Source organism: Dendrobates tinctorius, unplaced genomic scaffold, assembly GCF_039654945.1.
Source record: "Dendrobates tinctorius isolate UK_male_01 unplaced genomic scaffold, ASM3965494v1 ptg000237l, whole genome shotgun sequence".
Lineage (NCBI taxonomy): Eukaryota > Metazoa > Chordata > Amphibia > Anura > Dendrobatidae > Dendrobates > Dendrobates tinctorius.
The window spans coordinates 1,166,433-1,191,109 of record NW_027361904.1 but is presented as its reverse complement, the minus strand read 5'-3'; the positions used below and the strand labels follow the sequence as shown (position 1 = coordinate 1,191,109).

Genomic DNA, 24,677 nt, shown 5'->3' with positions numbered 1-24,677 from the left:
CAGTGGCTCAGCATTGGGGTATCAGGTGCAGTAATAGGGACACAAACGGCAGCAGCGGCTCAGCATTGGGGTATCAAGTGCAGTAATAGGGACACATACAGCAGCAGCGGAGGCTCAGTATTGGGGTATCGGGTGTAGTAATGGGGACACATACGGCAGCAGTGGCTCAGCATTGGGGTATCAGGTGCAGTAATAGGGACACATACGGCAGCAGCAGAGGCTCAGCATTGGGGTATCAAGTGCAGTAATAGGGACACATACAGCAGCAGCGGAGGCTCAGTATTGGGGTATCGGGTGTAGTAATGGGGACACATACGGCAGCAGCGGCTCAGTATTGGGGTATCAGGTGTAGTAATAGGGACACATACGGCAGCAGCGGCTCAGTATTGGGGTATCAGGTGCAGTAATAGGGACACATACGGCAGCAGTGGCTCAGCATTGGGGTATCAGGTGCTGTAATAGGGACACATAAGGCAGCAGCGGCTCAGCATTGGGGTATCAGGTGCAGTAATAGGGACACATAAGGCAGCAGCGGCTCAGCATTGGGGTATCAGGTGCAGTAATTGGGACACATATGGCAGCAGTGGCTCAGCATTGGGGTATCAGGTGCAGTAATAGGGGCACATACAGCAGCAGCGGCTCAGCATTGGGATATTAGATGCAGTAATTGGGACACATATGGCAGCAGTGGCTCAGCATTGGGGTATCAGGTGCTGTAATAGGGACACATACGGCAGCAGCGGCTCAGCATTGGGGTATCAGGTGCAGTAATTGGGACACATATGGCAGCAGTGGCTCAGTATTGGGGTATCAGGTGCAGTAATAGGGACACATATGGCAGCAGTGGCTCAGCATTGGGGTATCAGGTGCAGTAATTGGGACACATATGGCAGCAGTGGCTCAGCATTGGGGTATCAGGTGCTGTAATAGGGACACATACGGCAGCAGCGGCTCAGCATTGGGGTATCAGGTGCAGTAATTGGGACACATATGGCAGCAGTGGCTCAGCATTGGGGTATCAGGTGCAGTAATAGGGGCACATACGGCAGCAGCGGCTCAGCATTGGGATATTAGATGCAGTAATAGGGACACATACAGCAGCAGTGGCTCAGCATTGGGGTATCAGGTGCAGTAATAGGGACACAAACGGCAGCAGCGGCTCAGAATTGGGGTATCAAGTGCAGTAATAGGGACACATACAGCAGCAGCGGAGGCTCAGTATTGGGGTATCGGGTGTAGTAATGGGGACACATACGGCAGCAGTGGCTCAGCATTGGGGTATCAGGTGCAGTAATAGGGACACATACGGCAGCAGCAGAGGCTCAGTATTGGGGTATCGGGTGTAGTAATAGGGACACATACGGCAGCATTGGCTCAGCATTGGGGTATCAGGTGTAGTAATAGGGACACATACGGCAGCATTGGCTCAGCATTGGGGTATCAGGTGTAGTAATAGGGACACATACGGCAGCAGCGGCTCAGTATTGGGGTATCAAGTGCAGTAATAGGGACACATACGGCAGCAGCGGCTCAGTATTGGGGTATCAGGTGTAGTAATAGGGACACATACAGCAGCAGAGGCTAAGTATTGGGGTATCAGGTGTAGTAATAGGGACACATACGGCAGCAGCAGCGGCTCAGTATTGAGGTATCAGGTGCAGTAATAGGGACACATACGGCAGCAGCAGAGGCTCAGTATTGGGGTATCAGGTGCAGTAATAGGGACACATACGGCAGCAGCGACTCAGTATTGGGGTATCAGGTGCAGTAATAGGGACACATACGGCAGCAGCGGCTCAGTATTGGGGTATCAGGTGTAGTAATAGGGACACATACGGCAGCAGCGGCTCAGCATTGGGGTATCAGGTGCAGTAATAGGGACACATACAGCAGCAGCTCAGCATTGGGGTATCAGCAGGATGAGGGGTTTGTGCAGGTTGGGGATACATGGTGATGGGGCTGGAATATGAGAAGTGAAATGTGTCGTTGTTGTATTCTCTGTAGCCGAGTCCTGGCTGGAGGAGTTGTCATGTCGGTCTGGGCCAGATGGAAAAGACGTGAAAAGTGACCAATTCCATCAGAAAGAACGTCAGCGGTAAGACACCAACTATACCTGTGCAGTAATCACATATGTTTTGTAGGACTGGTATTTACCACTGACCATATTGTGGTAATATCCATGTTGGTCTTTCTACTGTATAGGAATTATTTTCAGTAACAGCTCAGTCATCTCCTACATCCACTACCTCTGGTAGTAAGGAAGATCAGGGAAGATCGGGCAAGGGTCATATTAATTGCCCCCTTCTGGCCCAGGAGGACCTGGTTCGCATGGTTAAGGACCATGTCTGCATGCGATCCCTGGGTACTGCCAGACCTTCCGGATCTCCTCTACCAGGGGCCAGTCAGCCACCCACAGGTAGCGGGACTCCATTTGACGGCGTGGTGTTTGAGAGGACACTATTAAAGGATAGAGTGTTCTCCCAAAATTTAATTGATACCCTCCCGAAAAGCAGAAAACAAACTACCACAAATATCTATGCTAGAACCTGGAGGCGATTCCTGTCCACCTTTCAGTTTGATGTCAGGGACGAAATTCCCACAAAACAAATTCTGGAATTCCTCCAGAGGGGTCTGGAATTGGGTCTCTCCATAAGTACATTAAAAGGTTATATCACTTAAGGCAGCTTTTCTGGTAACGATAACATCCGCACGTAGAATAAGCGACATACAGGCACTTTCCAGATTGCCCCCTTACACAGAGTTCTTACAGGATAGAGTAATCCTAAGGCCGGACCCGGCATACCTTCCCAAAGTAGCGTCACGCTTTCACAGGACACAAGAGATAGTTCTGCCTTCTTTCCTCCCTAATCCGACCAACCCTAAGGAACAAAAGCTTCAGGCATTAGATGTTAAGAGATGCTTACTTAAATATTTTTCAGCCACGGATCCTTGGAAGAAGGAGAATGCATTATTTCTATCCTTCCAAGGTCCCAGGAAAGGATGTAGAGTATCAAAAGGCACGTTAGCAAGGTGGATTAGGGAGGCTATCTCTCTTGCCTACACAGCAGGTGGTGGTCCGGCTCCACAGAATTTGTGGGCGCATTCCACTCGTGCCATGGCATCATCTTGGGCAGAGAGATCTGGAGTGTCAATTGACCAGATATGTAAGGTGGCCACCTGGTCATTTCCTTCCACCTTTTTTAACCACTATCGGTTAGACATGGGTGCCTCCTCAGATCTCACCTTTGGGCTAAGGGTGCTGCAGGCTGTAGTCCCTCCCTAAATTAGCTTTACATCTCTGTAATTCTCTCGTGGTGCTGTCATGGGAGTCCGAATAAAGTATTAAGTTACGCACCGGTATCGGTATTTTTCGGAAGCCCATGACAGCACCCTTAGTTCCCTCCCTTGTTCACATATAGGGGTGCACTCCTTTAGAAGATTGTTCACGAATTTACCTTATGTGGGAGATGGTATAAAAATGTTTTTGGTAAATAGGATAGATAGGTTGTATATATTGTGTATATGCGGTGTACTAACCATGGTAGCCTCTCAAGCTCTGTAATCCAACTGATGCATGGGAGAGGTGCCGCCCTTTTGTATCTGTAGGTTTCCTGTTCCTGTAGGGCGGATCCCCTCTCTCGTGGTGCTGTCATGGGCTTCCGAAAAATACCGTTACCGGTACGTAACTTAATACTATTGGAGTAGGCAACATCTGACATCCAGGCAATGCAAGGTTTGCTCTCCCTGGGATTTTGGGTTGGCACAAACCGAGGGCAAAATTATTTCCTGGTCCCTGTGAAATTTGGAATTTACCTTCGGGAGGAAGGCTGGTCAGTTTTTATGATTTCTCTGTCATCCAGAAAGGTAGTGTATGGGGGATTTACAGAGATAGCTTGCAGCTCGCAGACCCGCCGAGCTGAAGTCAGGGCAACCAGTAGTACTGTTTTCAACGTTAAAGCCTTTACCAAAATGAAAGAAATAGGCTCGAAGGAGATGTTTGCGCATTCAATACTAAATTTAGATCCCAGGGAGCTACCTCAGACAGTAATTTTGAGGGTCTGGTTGTGAAGGAGGCTCGAATGAACCTGTGAGGAACTGAAATACTTTCCCAGCACAGATGACTAGTTACCTTAATTTATGTTGTATTTACATGCAATGACCTTATCTGGTGGGGGAATATGTGCCTTTCTTTCTCTCGGCAGGGGGGCCACTTGGGTTCACACCACTCCAGACTGGCCGGAGACTTCATTGGCTGTGAATTCAATGTACATTGGTGAAGGGGGTTGGAATGTTGGATTTGGTTAGGGGGTTGGGAGTAGAGTTGAGAGACTTGATGGGGGACTGCAGTTGTGTCTGGGGATCTGAAGCGAAAGGAGCAGAGTTAAGGCCGCTCCTGGAACCCATGAATGGACTATCGAACTTGGAACTAAGTTTTCTCGGGCTTCGGTCGTGAGATCTATATTCCCCTAGGAATTATCCCATGGACTATTTTTACTGACTTGTTGCTGATCCCGTGGACTGGGGGCATTACATTGGGGTCATCTACCTTGACTTACTGAAATGCTTGTATGGATTCAAATAAAACTTGTTGCATCGTTAACCTGCCTAGGTGATTACTAACACCCACAACTCTAGATCTTCACAGAACCTATAGACCCAAGGGTGATCGGCAAGTTTTTGGTCAAACAACGCACTCAGGGCAGATACTTGCACCTTTAGAGTGCTTGTGGACAACCCTCTTTCTAGCCCTTTTTGGAGGAATTCCAGGATCTCCTTTATTGGAACTTCCTGACTTGTTTCGAATAACTGTCGGCCTGAGAACCCCAGGAACCTTTCCCAAATTTTCTGGTACTCGACTGAGGTTACCTTTTCCCTGCTAGCGAGCAGGGTGATCACCAAGGGCCTGAGACCCCCTTAGCCACAAGGAGTCCCCTCTCAATTTCAATGTGGTGAGATGGAATCTGTGAACTTGAGGATGTAGTACTGGGCCCTGGTGAAGTAGATTCGGGATATCCGGGAGGATCCATGGGTCCGAGACAGACATGCGTCTGAGTCATGTGAACCATGCCCTTTTTGGCCAGAACCTTGCGACAAGGATTACTCGTGCCTTGTGTTCCCGAATATTTTTTTGAGGACTATTGGGATTAACGGAATCAGGGGAAATGCCTAAGCTAGGCAAAATCCACAGTGGTGTAGCAGTGCATCCACCCCTTCTGGGTGCTATCTTGGGTTTAGAGAGTAGATCCTGTTTACTTTCCGATTCCTTCTTGTGGCTAACAGAACAGATCCAATTCTGGTGTGCCCCAGACCAGGGGCGGACCTACCGCCCGTGTAGCCGGTTCATTGCACGGGGGCCCTGGGGGAGAGGGGGACCCTCCAGCCTCCAGCACTGCATGGCTAATTATTCATGCAAATTAGCCATGTGGACTTGTGGAGCGAGAGCACCGCAGAGCCAGCAAGGAGAGCAGCCCCCCTGAAGGAGGCAACGGGAGGGGTCTGACTCCTCTTGAGGCTGCGTGCCAGCGTGGCCCAGTGCAGAGGAGCCAGCCCTGAGGGCTGAGGTGAGAGATCATCCTCGATCAGCCAGCAGCGTCAGTGCCGTGGCGGAGGAGAGGAGGGAAGACAGACTGACTGTCACTCACACTGCCTGCCCTGTGGCGCCAGCCAGACGGTGGCTGCAGTTCAGCCGCAGGTCAGTGTGTGATATCACGTGTCTGTCTGAGTCTGTGTGGCCGTGCCCCTGCCCATAGCAGCAGCTCAGTCAGGAGGAATGTGCGGAGTGCAGACACAGTGTGGATCCTCTTTGTCTGGACTCTGGCCTGCCCTGCCTGCCTGCACAAGGTAAGAGTACCAGAGCTGAGCAGGACTGAGGGACTGGGACCGAGGAGGCATGATTTTGGGGGGCTCCTTGGGTGGGGGAGAAAACTGAAGCATGGCAGGCATGATTTTGGGGGGCTCCGTCCTTGGGGAGAACTGAAGCATGATGGCCTGGCTGCTCATGAATGGGGGGCCCCTGGCCTTGGGAGAAGCATGGCCTTGGCTGCTCATGATTGGGGGGGCCCCTGGGGAGAAGCATGGATGCTCATGAATGGGGGGGGCCCTGGCCTGAGGAGAAGCATGGCCTTGGCTGCTCATGAATGGGGGGGCCCTGGCCTGGGGAGAAGCATGGCTGCTCATGAATGGGGGGCCCTGGGGGAGATGCTTGGCTGCTCATGAATGGGGGGGCCCTGGCCTGGGGAGAAGCATGGCATTGGCTGCTCACAAATGGGGGCACCTGGGGAGAAGCATGGCTGCTCATGGCTGCTCATACACGAGTATGCAAAGATTCTGGAGGAAAGGTTCTCATCAAAAGATACTAGGTCTGCATGGAGAGGATTAAGAGAGGTCACCAATTATAAAAGCCACCCCACTATAGTGAACCCCAGCATAAGTCTGGCAGCAGAGTTAAATGAATTCTACTGCAGATTTGAGGCAAGCTCTACACACAGTGGCTATTCATCTCTAAGCTCCTCAGTCTGTTCATATAAAGATCATTCATTGTGCAACACCCAAGTAGTGATCTCCGAGGCAGAGGTGATACGCATCCTGAAGGGACTTAAGGTCAAAAAGGCACCTGGCCCTGATGGTGTATCTCCAATGTGTCTGAAAGTATGTGCTACCCAGCTTGCCCCTATACTGACAAATATATACAATGTGTCACAGAAAGAGTGCGTTGTACCTCAGTGTTGGAAAAATTCCACAATTATCCCTGTCCCCAAGAAAGTGGGATCCTCTGAGTTGAACGACTATAGACCAGTAGCACTCACCTCTGTAGCTATGAAAGTCTTCGAAAGAATTATGATGTCCCACCTGATAAAATTCACGCAGAAGCTATGGGACCCGCTTCAGTTTGCCTATAAGGAGAATCGTTCGGCAAACGACACTGTCAATCTGGCACTGAAGTACATTTTGGATCATACAGATGAACTGCACTCATACGTCCGGATTCTTTTCATGGACTTTAGCTCAGCGTTCAATACCATTGATCTGAATTTACTTAATAAGAAAATGGTAGCTCTTGGAGTCCCTCTCAACTTATGCTTGTGGATTTATAACTTCCTGACAGCCAGGATACAGAGTGTAAAAGTTGGACCATTCACTTCAGACACCTTGGTCACAAACATCGGGGCACCTCAAGGGTGTGTTTTGTCCCCGTTACTGTTTTCTCTCTATACGAATGATTGCATCTCTTCAGCAGACTCAGTAAAAATCTTGAAATTTGCCGATGATATGACACTGATTGGTCTCATCAGAGGAAATGCTGAAGACTTTTATCGGAGTGAGGTGGAAAGAATATGTGGCTGGTGTAAAGCCAATAATCTTGTACTCAACACTAAAAAAACTGCTGAAATGGTTGTGGATTTTAGGAAAAATCAACATGAGATACTTCCAATCTACATCCATGACGAAGTGGTTCTTAGGGTCACAGAGACCAAATTCCTTGGTGTTATCTCTCATGATCTTAAATGGGGGAAAAACGTGGATGCTGTTATAAGAAAAGCACAACAGAGGATGTTCTTCCTGCGTCAGCTGAAAAGATATGGTTTGTCTAAGAATCTGCTGATCTTATTCTTTAATGCTGTCATCAGATCTGTGATTTGTTCCTCTCTGATAGTCTGGTATGGGGGAGCCACTGCGCATGACAAACTCCGCTTACAAAGGACTTTCAGAACAGCAGAGAGAATTATAGGTTCCCCCCTGCCTAAAATCCAGGATCTTTATGATAGGAGTATTCGATCCCACGCATTGAAAATTTCATCCGATCCCTCTCACCCGGGACACTCCTCATTCCAACTACTCCCTTCAGGACGTCGCTTCAGAGTCCCCAAATGCAGCACCAACCGCCATATGAACAGCTTCTATCCACTCTCTGTTCAACAATTAAATCGTCATGTGTAGACTATATACTGTATCTGTCTTGTTAGATGTTACTTGTTGTATCTGTTGTTATATATTATGTTGCCTCTTTGCCACAAAGAATTCCTTGTATATATGTAATATGTACTTGGCGATAATAAATTTGATTTGATTGATTGAATGGGGGGCCCTGGGGGAGATGCTTGGCTGCTCATGAATGGGGCGGCTCATGGGGGGAGAAGAAACTGAATCAGGTGGCCCACATAGGGCGAGAAGCATTATGCCAAAAGTAGACCGCATTTGGGGGAGAGCATTAAACGGGGGTGCCTATATATATTACCTCGAGGCTGTCTAGGGCTATATATATTACCGAGGCTATGCTGGGCTGTATATATTAACTGGAGGCTTTGCTGGACTGTATTATATATTACCTCCGCGCACATTACACTCACGGCTCCGCACACATTACACACGCGGCTCCGCTCCGCACACATTACACACGCGGCTCCGCTCCACGCACATTACACACGCGGCTCCGCTCCGCGCACATTACACACGCGGCTCCGCTCCACGCACATTACACACGCGGCTCCGCTCCGCACATTACACACGCGGCTCCGCTCCGCGCACATTACACACGCGGCTCCGCTCCACGCACATTACACACGCGGCTCCGCTCCGCGCACATTACACACGCGGCTCCGCTCCGCGCACATTACACACGCGGCTCCGCTCCGCGCACATTACACACGCGGCTCCGCTCCGCGCACATTACACACGCGGCTCCGCTCCGCGCACATTACACACGCGACTCCGCTCCGCGCACATTACACACGCGGCTCCGCTCCGCACATTACACACGCGGCTCCGCTCCGCGCACATTACACACGAGGCTCCGCTCCGCGCACATTACACACGAGGCTCCGCGCACATTACACACGAGGCTCCGCTCCGCGCACATTACACACGCGGCTCCGCTCCGCACACATTACACACGCGGCTCCGCTCCGCGCACATTACACACGAGGCTCCGCGCACATTACACACGAGGCTCCGCGCACATTACACACGAGGCTCCGCGCACATTACACACGAGGCTCCGCGCACATTACACACGCGGCTCCGCTCCGCACACATTACACACGCGGCTCCGCTCCGCGCACATTACACACGAGGCTCCGCGCACATTACACACGAGGCTCCGCTCCGCTCACATTACACACGCGGCTCCGCGCACATTACACACGCGGCTCCGCTCCGCGCACATTACACACGCGGCTCCGCTCCGCGCACATTACACACGCGGCTCCGCTCCGCGCACATTACACACGCGGCTCCGCTCCGCGCACATTACACACGCGGCTCCGCTCCGCGCACATTACACACGCGGCTCCGCTCACGCACATTACACACGCGGCTCCGCTCCGCGCACATTACACACGCGGCTCCGCTCCGCGCACATTACACACGCGGCTCCGCTCCGCACACATTACACACGAGGCTCCGCTCCGCGCACATTACACACGCGGCTCCGCTCCGCGCACATTACACACGAGGCTCCGCTCCGCGCACATTACACACGAGGCTCCGCGCACATTACACACGAGGCTCCGCTCCGCGCACATTACACACGCGGCTCCGCTCTGCGCACATTACACACGAGGCTCCGCTCCGCACACATTACACACGAGGCTCCGCTCCGCACACATTACACACGAGGCTCCGCTCCGCGCACATTACACACGAGGCTCCGCTCCGCGCACATTACACACGCGGCTCCGCTCTGCGCACATTACACACGCGGCTCCGCTCCGCACACATTACACACGAGGCTCCGCTCCGCGCACATTACACACGAGGCTCCGCTCCGCGCACATTACACACGCGGCTCTGCTCCATCCTCCTCTATAAAGGGCATGTCACACTAAGGCTAGTTTCCCATTAGCGCTTTTGAGCCTGCTGCCGTTTGGTTGCGCTCGGCCTGCGCCCCCAGTGATAAAGATAGGGGACGCAGGACGCATGCAGCGTCATGCGCTGGTAGGCGGAGCTACCGGTGGAGGCACGGCAGGGGGCGGGGCTTAGCGTCGGCCGTGCGCAGGCCGTCGCTGCGCTCAAAAGCGCTGATGTGAAACTAGCCTAAGAGATATCGCTGTGTCTGATACTTACCTCTGACTGCTCCCCCGCTGGTTATCGCTGATCGCGCGAGAACGTTCAGGACTGTTTCTCGTCGTCAGCTTCCTGCTGTGACGACGAGCGACGCGTGGAGCCGGGCGGGAGGACGCAGGATCGCCTGGTGTGACAGGTAAGTAGTGACCCCCGTCCCCAGCGATGTCGCTGGTGAGATCTGCATATGTAGCAGCTCACGAGCGACCACTTAGCGATGTACCAGCGATCCTGACCGCGTCATATCGCGTCAGAGTCCTGCAGACAAGTGTGATGTGTCGTTCGCGAAGAGCCGGCTCCCTGCTGTGAACGATGGCACCCTAGTAGGATCCAAAAAGAGCAGGACTGCCCATCACTAGCAGGCACTGAGACGCCTGGAGCTCCGCCCCCGATCATGTGACTGATCACATGACTGTGACGTCACGCAGGTCCTGTCCGCACACGGCGGGGCCGCTCTGCAGGTGGAGGTATGTGTGTGTTCCTGTCACTCGCTTCTATGGCGCCACCATATTCCTCAGCGCTGTACAGACATTATCACAATCTAATTCCCCATCAGTCTCTGGAGCGCGGGAGGAAACACGGGGAGAACATACAGACTCCCTGCAGATGGCGCCCTCCTCCTGTTATTGGGGAGGATTAACCCTTTATGCGGCTGATGATGGGAGGAGCTGTAGTTGTTATTCTCTGTGTGGTTACATCTGATGTCACATGACCGCTGCTGTATTCAGTCTCCAGCCCCCAGGACTCTCCTGTACCTTCCTCCCTATGACATGGCCTCAGTGTGGCCCCTCAGGGCTCCTGTACCTTCCTCCCTATGACATGGCCTCAGTGTGGCCCCTCAGGGCTCCTGGACCTTCCTCCCTATGACATGGCCTCAGTGTGGCCCCTCAGGGCTCCTGTACCTTCCTCCCTATGACATAGCCTCAGTGTGGCCCCTCCGGGCTCCTGTACCTTCCTCCCTATGACATGGCCTCAGTGTGGCCCCTCAGGGCTCCTGTACCATCCTCCCTATGACATGGCCTCAGTGTGGCCCCTTAGGGCTCCTGTACCTTCCTCCCTATGACATGGCCTCAGTGTGGCCCCTGAGGACTCCTGGACCTTCCACCCTATGACATGGCCTCAGTGTGGCCCCTCAGGGCTCCTGTACCATCCTCCCTATGACATGGCCTCAGTGTGGCCCCTCAGGACTCCTGGACCTTCCACCCTATGACATGGCCTCAGTGTGGCCCCTCCGGGCTCCTGTACCATCCTCCCTATGACATGGCCTCAGTGTGGCCCCTTAGGGCTCCTGTACCTTCCTCCCTATGACATGGCCTCAGTGTGGCCCCTGAGGACTCCTGGACCTTCCACCCTATGACATGGCCTCAGTGTGGCCCCTCAGGGCTCCTGTACCATCCTCCCTATGACATGGCCTCAGTGTGGCCCCTCAGGGCTCCTGTACCATCCTCCCTATGACATGGCCTCAGTGTGGCCCCTTAGGGCTCCTGTACCTTCCTCCCTATGACATGGCCTCAGTGTGGCCCCTGAGGACTCCTGGACCTTCCACCCTATGACATGGCCTCAGTGTGGCCCCTCAGGGCTCCTGTACCATCCTCCCTATGACATGGCCTCAGTGTGGCCCCTCAGGACTCCTGGACCTTCCACCCTATGACATGGCCTCAGTGTGGCCCCTCAGGGCTCCTGTACCTTCCTCCCTATGACATGGCCTCAGTGTGGCCCCTGAGGACTCCTGGACCTTCCACCCTATGACATGGCCTCAGTGTGGCCCCTCAGGGCTCCTGGACCTTCCTCCCTATGACATGGCCTCAGTGTGGCCCCTCAGGGCTCCTGGACCTTCCGCCCTATGACATTGCCTCAGTGTTGCCCCTCAGGGCTCCTGCACCTTCCTCCCTATGACAGGGCCTCAGTGTGGCCCCTCAGGGCTCCTGTACCTTCCTCCCTATGACATGGCCTCAGTGTGGCCCCTGAGGACTCCTGGACCTTCCACCCTATGACATGGCCTCAGTGTGGCCCCTCAGGGCTCCTGGACCTTCCTCCCTATGACATGGCCTCAGTGTGGCCCCTCAGGGCTCCTGTACCTTCCGCCCTATGACATTGCCTCAGTGTTGCCCCTCAGGGCTCCTGCACCTTCCTCCCTATGACATGGCCTCAGTGTGGCCCCTCAGGGCCCCTGTACCTTCCTCCCTATGACATGGCCTCAGTGTGGCCCCTCAGGGCTCCTGTACCTTCCTCCCTATGACATGGCCTCAGTGTGGCCCCTCATGGCTCCTGTACCTTCCGCCCTATGACATGGCCTCAGTGTGGCCCCAAAGGGCTCCTGTACCTTCCTCCCTATGACATGGCATCAGTGTGGCCCCTCAGGGCTCCTGTACCTTCCTCCATATGACATGGCCTCAGTGTGGCCCCTTAGGGCTCCTGTACCTTCAGCCCTATGACATGGCCTCAGTGTGGCCCCTCAGGGCTCCTGTACCTTCAGCCCTATGACATGGCCTCAGTGTGGCCCCTCAGGGCTCCTGTACCTTCCCCCCTATGACATGGCCTCAGTGTGGCCCCTCCGGGCTCCTGTACCTTCCCCCCTATGACATGGCCTCAGTGTGGCCCCTCAAGGCTCCTGTGCCTTCCTCCCTATGACATGGCCTCAGTGTGGCCCCTCAGGGCTCCTGTACCTTCCTCCCTATGACATGGCCTCAGTGTGGCCCCTCCGGGCTCCTGTACCATCCTCCCTATGACATGGCCTCAGTGTGGCCCCTCAGGGCTCCTGTACCATCCTCCCTATGACATGGCCTCAGTGTGGCCCCCAGGACTCCTGTACCTTCCTCCCTATGACATGGCCTCAGTGTGGCCCCTCCGGGCTCCTGTACCTTCCGCCCTATGACATGGCCTCAGTGTGGCCCCTTAGGGCTCCTGTACCTTCCTCCCTATGACATGGCCTCAGTGTGGCCCCTCAGGACTCCTGGACCTTCCACCCTATGACATGGCCTCAGTGTGGCCCCTCAGGGCTCCTGTACCATCCTCCCTATGACATGGCCTCAGTGTGGCCCCTCAGGACTCCTGGACCTTCCACCCTATGACATGGCCTCAGTGTGGCCCCTCAGGGCTCCTGTACCTTCCTCCCTATGACATGGCCTCAGTGTGGCCCCTGAGGACTCCTGGACCTTCCACCCTATGACATGGCCTCAGTGTGGCCCCTCAGGGCTCCTGTACCTTCCTCCCTATGACATGACCTCAGTGTGGCCCCTCCGGGCTCCTGTACCTTCCTCCCTATGACATGGCCTCAGTGTGGCCCCTCCGGGCTCCTGTACCTTCCTTCCTATGACATGGCCTCAGTGTGGCCCCTCAAGGCTCCTGTACCTTCCTCCCTATGACATGGCCTCAGTGTGGCCCCTCTGAGCTCCTGAGCTTGCCTCCCTATGACATGGCCTCAGTGTTGCCCCTCAGGGCTCCTGTACCTTCCTCCCTATGACATGGCCTCAGTGTGGCCCCTCAGGGCTCCTGTACCTTCCTCCCTATGACATGGCCTCAGTGTGGCCCCTTAGGGCTCCTGTACCTTCAGCCCTATGACATGGCCTCAGTGTGGCCCCTCAGGGCTCCTGTACCTTCAGCCCTATGACATGGCCTCAGTGTGGCCCCTCTGGGCTCCTGTACCTTCCTCCCTATGACATGGCCTCAGTGTGGCCCCTCCGGGCTCCTGTACCTTCCTCCCTATGACATGGCCTCAGTGTGGCCCCTCAAGGCTCCTGTGCCTTCCTCCCTATGACATGGCCTCAGTGTGGCCCCTCAGGGCTCCTGTACCTTCCTCCCTATGACATGGACTCAGTGTGGCCCCTCCGGGCTCCTGTACCATCCTCCCTATGACATGGCCTCAGTGTGGCCCCTCAGGGCTCCTGTACCATCCTCCCTATGACATGGCCTCAGTGTGGCCCCCAGGACTCCTGTACCTTCCTCCCTATGACATGGCCTCAGTGTGGCCCCTCCGGGCTCCTGTACCTTCCGCCCTATGACATGGCCTCAGTGTGGCCCCTTAGGGCTCCTGTACCTTCCGCCCTATGACATGGCCTCAGTGTGGCCCCTCAGGGCTCCTGTACCTTCCTCCCTATGACATGACCTCAGTGTGGCCCCTCCGGGCTCCTGTACCTTCCTCCCTATGACATGGCCTCAGTGTGGCCCCTCCGGGCTCCTGTACCATCCTCCCTATGACATGACCTCAGTGAGGCCTCTCAGGCCTCCTGTACCTTCCTTCCTATGACATGACCTCAGTGTGGCCTCTCAGGCCTCCTGTACCTTCCTTCCTATGACATGGCCTCAGTGTGGCCCCTCCGGGCTCCTGGACCTTCCTCCCTATGACATGGCCTCAGTGTGGCCCCTCCGGGCTCCTGTGCCTTCCTCCCTATGACATGACCTCAGTGTGGCCTCTCAGGGCTCCTGTACCTTCCTCCCTATGACATGGCCTCAGTGTGGCTCCTCCAGGCTCTTGTACCTTCCTCCCTATGACATGGCCTCTGTGTGGCCCCTCTGAGCTCCTGAGCTTGCCTCCCTATGACATGGCCTCAGTGTTGCCCCTCCGGGCTCCTGTACCTTCCTCCCTATGACATGGCCTCAGTGTGGCCCCTCAGGGCTCCTGTACCTTCCTCCCTATGACATGGCCTCAGTGTGGCCCCTCAGGGCTCCTGTACCTTCCTCCCTATGACATGGCCTCAGTGTGGCTCCTCCAGGCTCCTGTACCTTCCTCCCTGTGACATGGCCTCAGTGTGGCTCCTCCGGGCTCCTGTACTTTCCTCCCTATGACATGGCCTCAGTGTGGCCCCTTCGGTCTCCTGTACCTTCCTTTCTATGATATGGCCTCAGTGTGGCCCCTCAGGGCCCCTGTCCAGCAGCCCAGTATTCCTCTGCTCGGCTGCCCGCTCCTGGTTTGTACCGGCCCCTTGTCCTCGGTGTCTCCTTCACACCGGTATTTGGACTCTCCATAATCCGCAGAACAGATCCCCTCTGTCTCCATGTGACACTTCTGGGCGCAGCGATCTCCTCCTCACTGTGTGATCTCCTCTGTTCGGCCTCTGTCGCTCCTTCCTCTTCTTGCTGTTACCGCTGCTGCTCTCCTATAACAGTGACTGGATGTGACGCTCGGCCGCTCTTACTGGGCCTCTGTGGACGGGGTCTGCACAAATCCTGACCCTAAGCCTCTACTGTGGTCAGGAGTTAAGGCGGACCCCTGGAATACATCCACGGCGTGGCTGCTGGCCGGTGGAGCGAGCTGGCAGAGAAGACGTATGATGACAAATCAAAGTCAGGAGGTGAAAGTCCGGGACAGAATGGAAAATAAAGAGCGAACTACAAGTGATAACCAGCGCTCCGCTGTAAGACACAGAATCCCTGCTGGGTGGCACCATAAGTCCCAGCAACACTAATGTTATATAGGAACATGTCACTGCCTGCACACAGTGCAAGAGCGACGCCACCTACAGGCAGAGGTCACGGGAGAGGATAGAAATGGGGGTTAGTTTATTAACCCCTTAGTGACAGCCAATTTGCAGCTTAATGACCGGGCCGATTTTTACAATCCTGACCACTGTCCCTTTATGAGTTAATAACTCTGGAACGCTTCCATGGATCCCGGTGATTCTGACATTGTTTTCTCGTGACATATTGTACTTCATGTTTCTTTCGACATGACTGGCGTTTATTTATGAAAAAAAACGAAATACGGCGAAAATTTTTAAAATTTTTCAATTTTCAAACTTTAAATTTTTATGCCCATAAATCAGAGAGATGTCACACAAATTTCTTAATAAATAACATTTCCCACATGTCTACTTTATAGCAGCACAGTTTTGTAAATAATTTTTTTTTTTTTGTTAAGAAGTTATAAGGGTTAAAAGTTGACCAGAGATTTCCCATTTTTGCAACAAAATTTGCAAAAACATTTTTTTTTTTTTTTAAGGACCACATCATATTTCAAGTCATTTTGAGGGGTGTACATGACAGAAAATACTCAAAAGTGACACCATTCTAAAAACTGCACCCCTCAAGGTGCTCAAAACCACATTCAAGAAGATTATTAACCCTCTTCATGCTTCACAGGAACTGAAGCAATGTGGAAGGAAAAAATTAACATTTAACTTTTTTTTTGCAAAAAAATTACTTTAGAAACCAATGTTTTTTATTTTCACAAGTGTTAAAAGAGAAAATGAACCAAAAAATTTGTTGTGCAATTTCTCCTGAATACGCCGATACCCCATATGTGGGGATAAACCCCTTTTTGGGCGCACGGCAGGGATTGGAACAGAAGGAGCGCCGTTTGACTTTTTCAACGCAGAATTGGCTGGATTTGAGATCTGACGCCATGTCGCCTTTGGAGAGCCCCTGATGTGCCTAAACAGTGGAAACCCCCCACAAGTGACCCCATTTTGGAAACTAGACCCCCTAAGGAACTAGATGTGTGGTGAGAACTTGCAACCCCCAAGGGCTTCACAGAAGTTTATAACGTACAGCCATTTCACAAAAATGATCTTTTTGGCCCCAATTTTTTTTTTTTTTACCAAGGGTAGCAAGAGGAATTGGACTCCAACGGTTGTTGCGCAATTTGTCCTGAGAATGCCAATACCCCATACAGTTGTGGCCAAAAGTATTGACACCCCTGCAATTCTGTCAGATAATACTCAGTTTCTTCCTGAAAATGATTGCAAACACAAATTCTTTGGTATTATTATCTTCATTTAATTTGTCTTAAATGAAAAAACACAAAAGAGAATGAAGCAAAAAGCAAAACATTGATCATTTCACACAAAACTCCAAAAATGGGCCATACAAAAGTATTGGCACCCTCAGCCTAATACTTGGTTGCACAACCTTTAGCCAAAATAACTGCGACCAACCGCTTCCGGTAACCATCACTGAGTTTCTTACAATGCTCTGCTGGAATTTTAGACCATTCTTCTTTGGCAAACTGCTCCAGGTCCCTGATATTTGAAGGGTGCCTTCTCCAAACTGCCATTTTTAGATCTCTCCACAGGTGTTCTATGGGATTCAGGTCTGGACTCATTGCTGGCCACCTTAGAAGTCTCCAGTGCTTTCTCTCAAACCATTTTCTAGTGCTTTTTGAAGTGTGTTTTGGGTCATTGTCCTGCTGGAAGACCCATGACCTCTGAGGGAGACCCAGCTTTCTCACACTGGGCCCTACATTATGCTGCAAAATTTGTTGGTAGTCTTCAGACTTCATAATGCCATGCACACGGTCAAGCAGTCCAGTGCCAGAGGCAGCAAAGCAACCCCAAAACATCAGGGAACCTCCGCCATGTTTGACTGTAGGGACCATGTTCTTTTCTTTGAATGCCTCTTTCTTTCTCCTGTAAACTCTATGTTGATGCCTTTGCCCAAAAAGCTCTACTTTTGTCTCATCTGACCAGAGAACATTCTTCCAAAACGTTTTAGGCTTTTTCATGTAAGTTTTGGCAAACTCCAACCTGGCTTCTTTATGTCTCGGGGTAAGAAGTGGGGTCTTCCTGGATCTCCTACCATACAGTCCCTTTTCATTCAGACGCCGACGGATAGTACGGGTTGACACTGTTGTACCCTCGGACTGCAGGGCAGCTTGAACTTGTTTGGATGTTAGTCGAGGTTCTTTATCCAACATCCCCACAATCTTGCGTTGAAATCTCTTGTCAATTTTTCTTTTCTGCCCACATCTAGGGAGGTTAGCCACAGTGCCATGGGCTTTACACTTCTTGATGACACTGCGCACGGTAGACACAGGAACATTCAGGTCTTTGGAGATGGACTTGTAGCCTTGAGATTGCTCATGCTTCCTCACAATTTGGTTTCTCAAGTCCTCAGACAGTTCTTTGGTCTTCTTTCTTTTCTCCATGCTCAATGTGGTACACACAAGGACACAGGACAGAGGTTGAGTCAACTTTAGTCCATGTCAACTGACTGCAAGTGTGATTTAGTTATTGCCAACACCTGTTAGGTGCCACAGGTAAGTTACAGGTGCTGTTAATTACACAAATTAGAGAAGCATCACATGATTTTTCGAACAGTGCCAATACTTTTGTCCACCCTCTTTTTTATGTTTGGTGTGGAATTATATCCAATTTGGCTTTAGGACAATTCTTTTTGTGTGTTTTCACTTAAGACAAATTAAATGAAGATAATAATACCAAAGAATTTGTGATTGCAATCATTTTCAGGAAGAAACTGAGTATTATCTGACAGAATTGCAGGGGTGTCAATACTTTTGGCCACAACTGTATGTGGGGGTAAACCTCAGTTTAGGTGCACAGTAAAGCCCGGAAGGGAAGGAGCATCGTTTGAATTTAAATCTCAAAATTGTGAGACCGGATGCCATGTCGGGTTTGGACATGTGCCTAAACAGCAGAAACCCCCCACAAGTGACCCCATTTTGGAAACTACAGCCCTCAAAGATTTTATCCAGGGGTATATAGAGCAATTTGAACCCACAGGTACGACACAGAATTTGATAACATTAGGTCATCGTATTGAAAAAGTTCATTTTTTCCACAAAAATCTTGGTTTAGACCTGAATTTCTCAGTTTTGTCAGAGATTACACCAAAAAGTGGACCCCACAATATGTTATCCACTTTCTTATGTCGTGGCGATATCCCATATGTAGTCAAAAAGGACTGTTTGGACAAACTGCAGGGTTCGGACAGGAAGGGGCACAATGTGACTTTATTTGAAAATCCTTTCAGGAATTATTACTCACAGAGGGAGGCATGCTCCTAAAAATACATTGGCTGATTATAAAACTTGGTCCTGCTAACAAAACAGTTGTCCCACATTTGCGTTTATTGTAGCAGGAAGAATAAACTGTATGGAATGAAGGGCAAAATGTGGAGGAAAATGCAGCCAACTATGTGGCAAAGCTGAGTTTGTTCCAAAGATGAAAGAACACCAGCTGGACTAGCATTGCACAGACTTTCAGGGACCGGTTGTACAGCGTCCTTTTAGCTCCATCAATCCCTATTTGAGAGACGAATGTGCCAATAGACGTGGTGCACCATAGCAAGCTCCCACCCGCCAAGGTCAGAACCGCTATATGCACAAAACAGCCAATCCCCTACAGAATCTGTATTGTCTGGTACCAGAGGTTCGGCAAGAACCTTACGGTAAAGTCCATAGTGTATAAGTACGGAACTTCCTCATTTTTTAGAAATCCTCCAATAAAATGATTGTGCCCGTATCACCAACATAAATATAAGTAATATAAATGGAAGCCAAAGTTTTGTGTAGCAAGACAGTCGTGAAAACAAAGTTAGGTAAATGGTAAAAAATGGTTGTGAGTAATCAGGTCCTAGAATTTTCAAAAGACTTGACTTTTCAAGAACATTTGTGGGCTCCACACTCTGGGTTGTACGGCGTGGGTACGTGGACGAGAATTTGTTGGAATAGTAGTTTGGTATAGGATTGATCAAGCCCTAGAATTTTCAGATGACCTGACTTTTCAAGAACATTTGTGGGGTCCACACTCTGGGTTGTACAGATGTGGGTACGTGGACGAGAATTTGTTGGAATAGTAGTTTGGTATAGGATTGATCAAGTCCTAGAATTTTCAGATGACCTGACTTTTCAAGAACATTTGTGGGGTCCACACTCTGGGTTGTACGGACGTGGGTACGTGGATGAGAATTTGCTGGAATAGTAATTTGGTATGGGACTGATCAAGTGTTGGAATTGTGGAATTGGGTAAAATGGGATCTACTAATGAAAATTTCTCTATTACTTGTTCCAAATTACTCTACTGGGGGGGCGGGGCGATGTAGCAGAGCCGTGAGGACGCACCTTGGGAGAGCTCCTATAATCCGGGCAATTATCCTGACACAGAGCCTGCTGAGTGTTTTATTTTCCTGCGGCACGGTCCCCCGGGCTCCTGACAACATCCAGCTTCCTGGGAGGTGCGTGGGCAGCTTCAGTGAGAGGGCCTGCGGCTGTTCCGGCAAGGAGTGAGGCCTGTAGTGGACGGCGGCGGCCATCTTTTCCTGTGTCTCCTGCAGAGAGACGAATGCCATCTGTCGGATCCCACTCCTGAGGAGACCTGTGGGCTGACTCAGTGATTCTCGGAGGTATTTGCAGGGGAATACGCGGTGTGAGCTCTGAGAAATGAGCCCCACGCTTCCCTGGTCACAATAAACTAGTCCCTGGCCCATCTGTGAGATGGAGGAAATATGATGAGTTCAGATTTGTCCACATTGAGTTTGAGGAAGCGAGAGGAGAAGAAGGAGGATATGGCTGAGAGACACTCTGGGATTCTGGACAGCAGAGTGGTGACGTCTGGGCCAGAGAGGTAGATCTGAGTGTCGTCCGCATAAAGGTGGTAGTGGATTTATCCGAAGAACTGTAGCATTGGAGCTCCTTCCACTGGCGTCCGACTTCACAACCATACCGGACACTGTTTCCAGTGAGGGTATCCCCATGTTGGATGTATGATAGGAGCGCTGGACTTTGCTCCTTTATTTTTGAACTTCTTATTGTTCTCTTTTTCTTGTTAGTTTACTTTGTTGTAGTTTTTATAGATATTGCTGCCAAAGATCTTTATGTGTTGCCTATAAACTCCACTCGCATCATACGGTATCTCATACCTAAATGAGGGGACATGAATTCTGAAATTGTCTGTATGACCTGGAATGTGAGGGGTCTTGGGACTCCTCGCAAGAGAATTAAGTCTTTTCCCAGATTAAGCGCCGTCACCTCCACATCGTGGCTCTGATCGAGACGCATCTCACCAGGGATTCAGCCCAACATGTACAGAAGCCATGGGTACAGTGGTTTCTTCACGCATTTCATACTAGCTACTCGAGAGGGGTTTCATTGTTGATACATAGAGATGTGAGATGGGAGGTCAGGGAGGCTCGCAGAGACCCGGAAGGCCGCTTTGTTTTTGTATGCGCACTGGTCAACTCCAAGACATGCGTCATACTATGTGTATACAATTTCCCCCCCCCCCAGCCAATATGTAAATTCTTCAGATAGCAATGAGCTTTGCTCTAAATTATCCTGATGCACACATTATATGTATGGGGGACTTTAATCCAATTGTGGATGACTGTCTCGATAGAATTAGACTGGATAGAGAGACTTCTGGAGGGACCTCCTCTTTACCCTCATCTCCCTCTTCACTGGCGCTGTTTATGGAGGATAGTGGTTGATTGGATCTGTGGAGAATGCGCCACCCCGGGGTAAAGGAATACACCTGTCACTCGTCTACTAAACGTACTCTATCCCGTATAGACTACATATTTGGTTCCAGTAGCTTAGTGATGTGGGTGGTTGACATAGAACATGGTAACAAAGGAATTTCAGATCATAGCCCGATTATACTTAGACTTAATTTTGGCCGATCAAAACACAATACTTTTTAGAAACTAAATCCATTTTGGCTGAAATTGATAGGCTCTAATGACAGAACTATAGACCAATTAGATTGTTTGTTTCATCTCGTCTCACCCAGAACCCCAGGATACTAATCTGTTTTAGGATGCCCTCAAGGCGTATTTGAGAGGATGTTTGTCCTCTACGATCTCTTATATTTAAAAGATGACCTCGAGGGAAGATGACGAGATGGAACAACGACTTAAAGACTCCGAAGCAGCATATCTATCTAACCAGACTAATGAGAATAGAGTGGTATGGCTGACTTGACATGGGCTATATACTCAGCACATGTACACCAAGTCTAAGCGCAAATTATTTTTTACTCTGCAATCCTATTTTGAACTAGGGAATCGGGCAGGTAAATTTTTGGCTTTTCTGGTGCGTCAGCATAACACATCTAACACCATACTCCAGATCCGAACATTGGATAATTCAACAGTGACCTCAACTGAAGATATACTTTACTGTTTTTATGAGTATTATACAACATTATATAATTCAACGAGTAGTCTTGATACTCCACAATGCCTAAATTACCTATCAGATATAGAATTCCCCACACTGGATGCTACCCAGCGAGCCTTTTTGCATGATGATTTTACTATAGAGGAAATTAAAAATGCTATGATGGCTTTGGCCCCTGGAAAGGCTCCTGGACCAGTTGGGTTCCCTGTTGAAATGTATAGAAAATATCAAGATATTCTGGCACCACTTCTTCTAAAAGTATTTCAAGGCATCTTGAGGGGGGACCGCTTACCTGACTCCTTTTATGAAGCAAGTATTATCATTCTCAAGAAAGAAGGGAAGGACCCCCTTGATTGTGGATCTTATCGCCCCATATCGCTGGTAAATGTAGATTATAAAATTTTCACTAAGATTCTGGCCACTAGATTAAACTCCGTAATATTAGATCTTATACACCCGGACCAGACGGGCTTTATGCCCGGTAAGAACACCTCTATAAATATCAGGAGGGTCCAGTCAGTGATTCAATATAGCTCCCTGGTACCGGATAATAATTGGGCCCTGGCGTCCCTGGACGCAGCTAAAGCCTTTGATTCCATTGAATGGCTGTTGTTTGCATGTTTACAAAGATATGGCTTTGGTGCTAAATTCCAAAAATGGATTGGTGCAATATACGCAAAACCTAAAGCTCGTATAGTTATAAATAACTCCATATCAGAATCCTTTTCTGTTTCTAGGGGGACGCGCCAGGGTTGCCCCCTCTCCCCGGCCCTCTTTGCCCTTGCTATAGTAGCGCTAGCAATACGTATGAGGGCCTCTCCGAATATTAGAGGTATAAAAATAGCAGATCGTCTAGATAATATTGGTTTATACGCTGACGACATGGTGGTGTTTATGGATTAAACGGACGAGACGTTGCCACATGTGATTACTACCATAGATAAATTTAGTAAATACTCCGGCCTTTCTATCAACTGGAATAAGTCCGCTCTCTTGCCCCTCTCTCATGGCCCTGTGACCCATCTTCGCTCTCTGTCCCCTTTGCCCGTAGTGTCTCACTGGCTTTTGGATCTCACATGGTGTTTCTTTGATAAAAGACTTATATGAAGGTAATATCCTTATGTCTTTTGAACAAATCCAACTTAAATATAATGTCCCTAGATCCCAATACTTTCGTTATCTTCAACTCAGATCAACTGTCCATTCGCATTTACGTTATTCATGTACGACCCAATCTATCTCATCTCTCCCTTTAATAAGAATCCTTAAATCCCAAGGCCCTCGGCCTTATCTCTACTCTTTACACGTACATGTCGGCAGGAACTGACTCTGCTATAACAACAATTAGGGGGAAGTGGGAAGATCTCATTCCTGATGCTCAGGCTGAGGATTGGGAGGAGATTCTTGAATCTCCAACTAAAGTATCTCCATCTAACAATAATAGAATGACTCAATTATATATCTTACACCACTCATATCTAACTCCATCGCGACTTTTCAGGATGGGTCGTTTCCAATCCTCGGAATGTTTGAGGTGTCATGCAATGGAAGCAAACGTTGTACATATGGTGTGGGGATGCCCCATTGTCCTTTCGTACTGGTCTGAAGGAACATCATTGCTAACATGCATGGTGCAAATTCCTGTTCCTCTTAGTCCATCAGTTTGTTTATTCGGGGTGCTAGATGAGGAGAATTGGGGACACTATGTTAGGATTTTTCTATGTGAAACACTTTTCTTGGCTAGGAAGGTGCTGGCGTTACGTTGGATGGGAGGGTCAAGCCCCTCTCTCAGAGCCTGGATTGACCTGGTGAACTCGGTCATCCCATATGAGCGAACACTTTCAAAACATGGGCTGTATGGGCAAATTTGATAAAATCTTGGATAGATGGAATTCCTCTCATCTCACTATATCAAGGAGTGGAGGCTCGGTACCACCGTGACTGTTATAGTTGGAATCTATCGAGATGTATTTATGGCATCACGTAATTTTTAAATTTTTTTTTATTTTTTTTTTTATTATATAATGTACTAGGCAGCGTGTTAGCTTGTAGTTTAATTAGATTGGTAGTGCTTTTGTGATATGTACTTTCAGAGATATAGAGCTTGACAATGCTTCTGTTCACCTGTTTAATAATTCATTAATTCAATAACTCATAGACCTGTGAAACTAAATTGTATAAACAATTTGCAATTATTTTGGCAAAATGCACGTGTATTATTTTGGTGTATGCATAAATGTACATGTGGTTTCTCTTTCTTGGTTAATAAACGAATTAAAAAAAAATTACTCTACTGCGACCACTAAGCATAAAATTAAACTTATATAAAAAAAACTAATAATTGTAGGTGGTGTGGTAGGTCTCAAAGCAGGGGGAGATACAAAGGCCTGGTTGAGAAGGGCATGTGGGGCAAATCACTCCATTTGCCATGCTTCCTGCAAACCTGGCATCATTTTTGAGGATACCTTTGGGTGGGAGTGACAGGGACAGGTTGAGGAAAATGGTGGCGCTCTGCAAGTCTCTGGGAGTCCCCAGACTCAAAGGCTTCCCCCGGTGCCATTGACTGAAACAGGAGGCCCTCAACAATTTTTTCCTGAAACTGGAGGAATGTAAGGGGTCCGTGAGATTTTTTATATAGTACGAAACTGTTGTATGTGGCAGTTTGAATAAAGTAGATGGCCACCTTTTTGTACCAGGCCCTGGTCTTCCGCTTGACCAGGTATGGTTGCAGAACCTGGTCTGATAAGTCAATGCCACCCATAAACTT

General features: G+C 50.0%; 2 protein-coding genes across 2 annotated transcripts in view; both read left to right on the top strand.

Annotated features, from left to right (window-relative positions):
* The window catches only part of LOC141060492 (uncharacterized), a 118,724-nt gene that overhangs the window by 60,532 nt on the left and 33,515 nt on the right, over positions 1 to 24,677 (top strand).
* The window catches only part of LOC141060481 (uncharacterized), a 242,517-nt gene continuing 228,330 nt past the window's right edge, over positions 10,491 to 24,677 (top strand). The window contains 1 exon segment of the mRNA XM_073556744.1: positions 10,491 to 10,526. The gene's annotated coding sequence lies outside the window, so the exon portion shown is untranslated.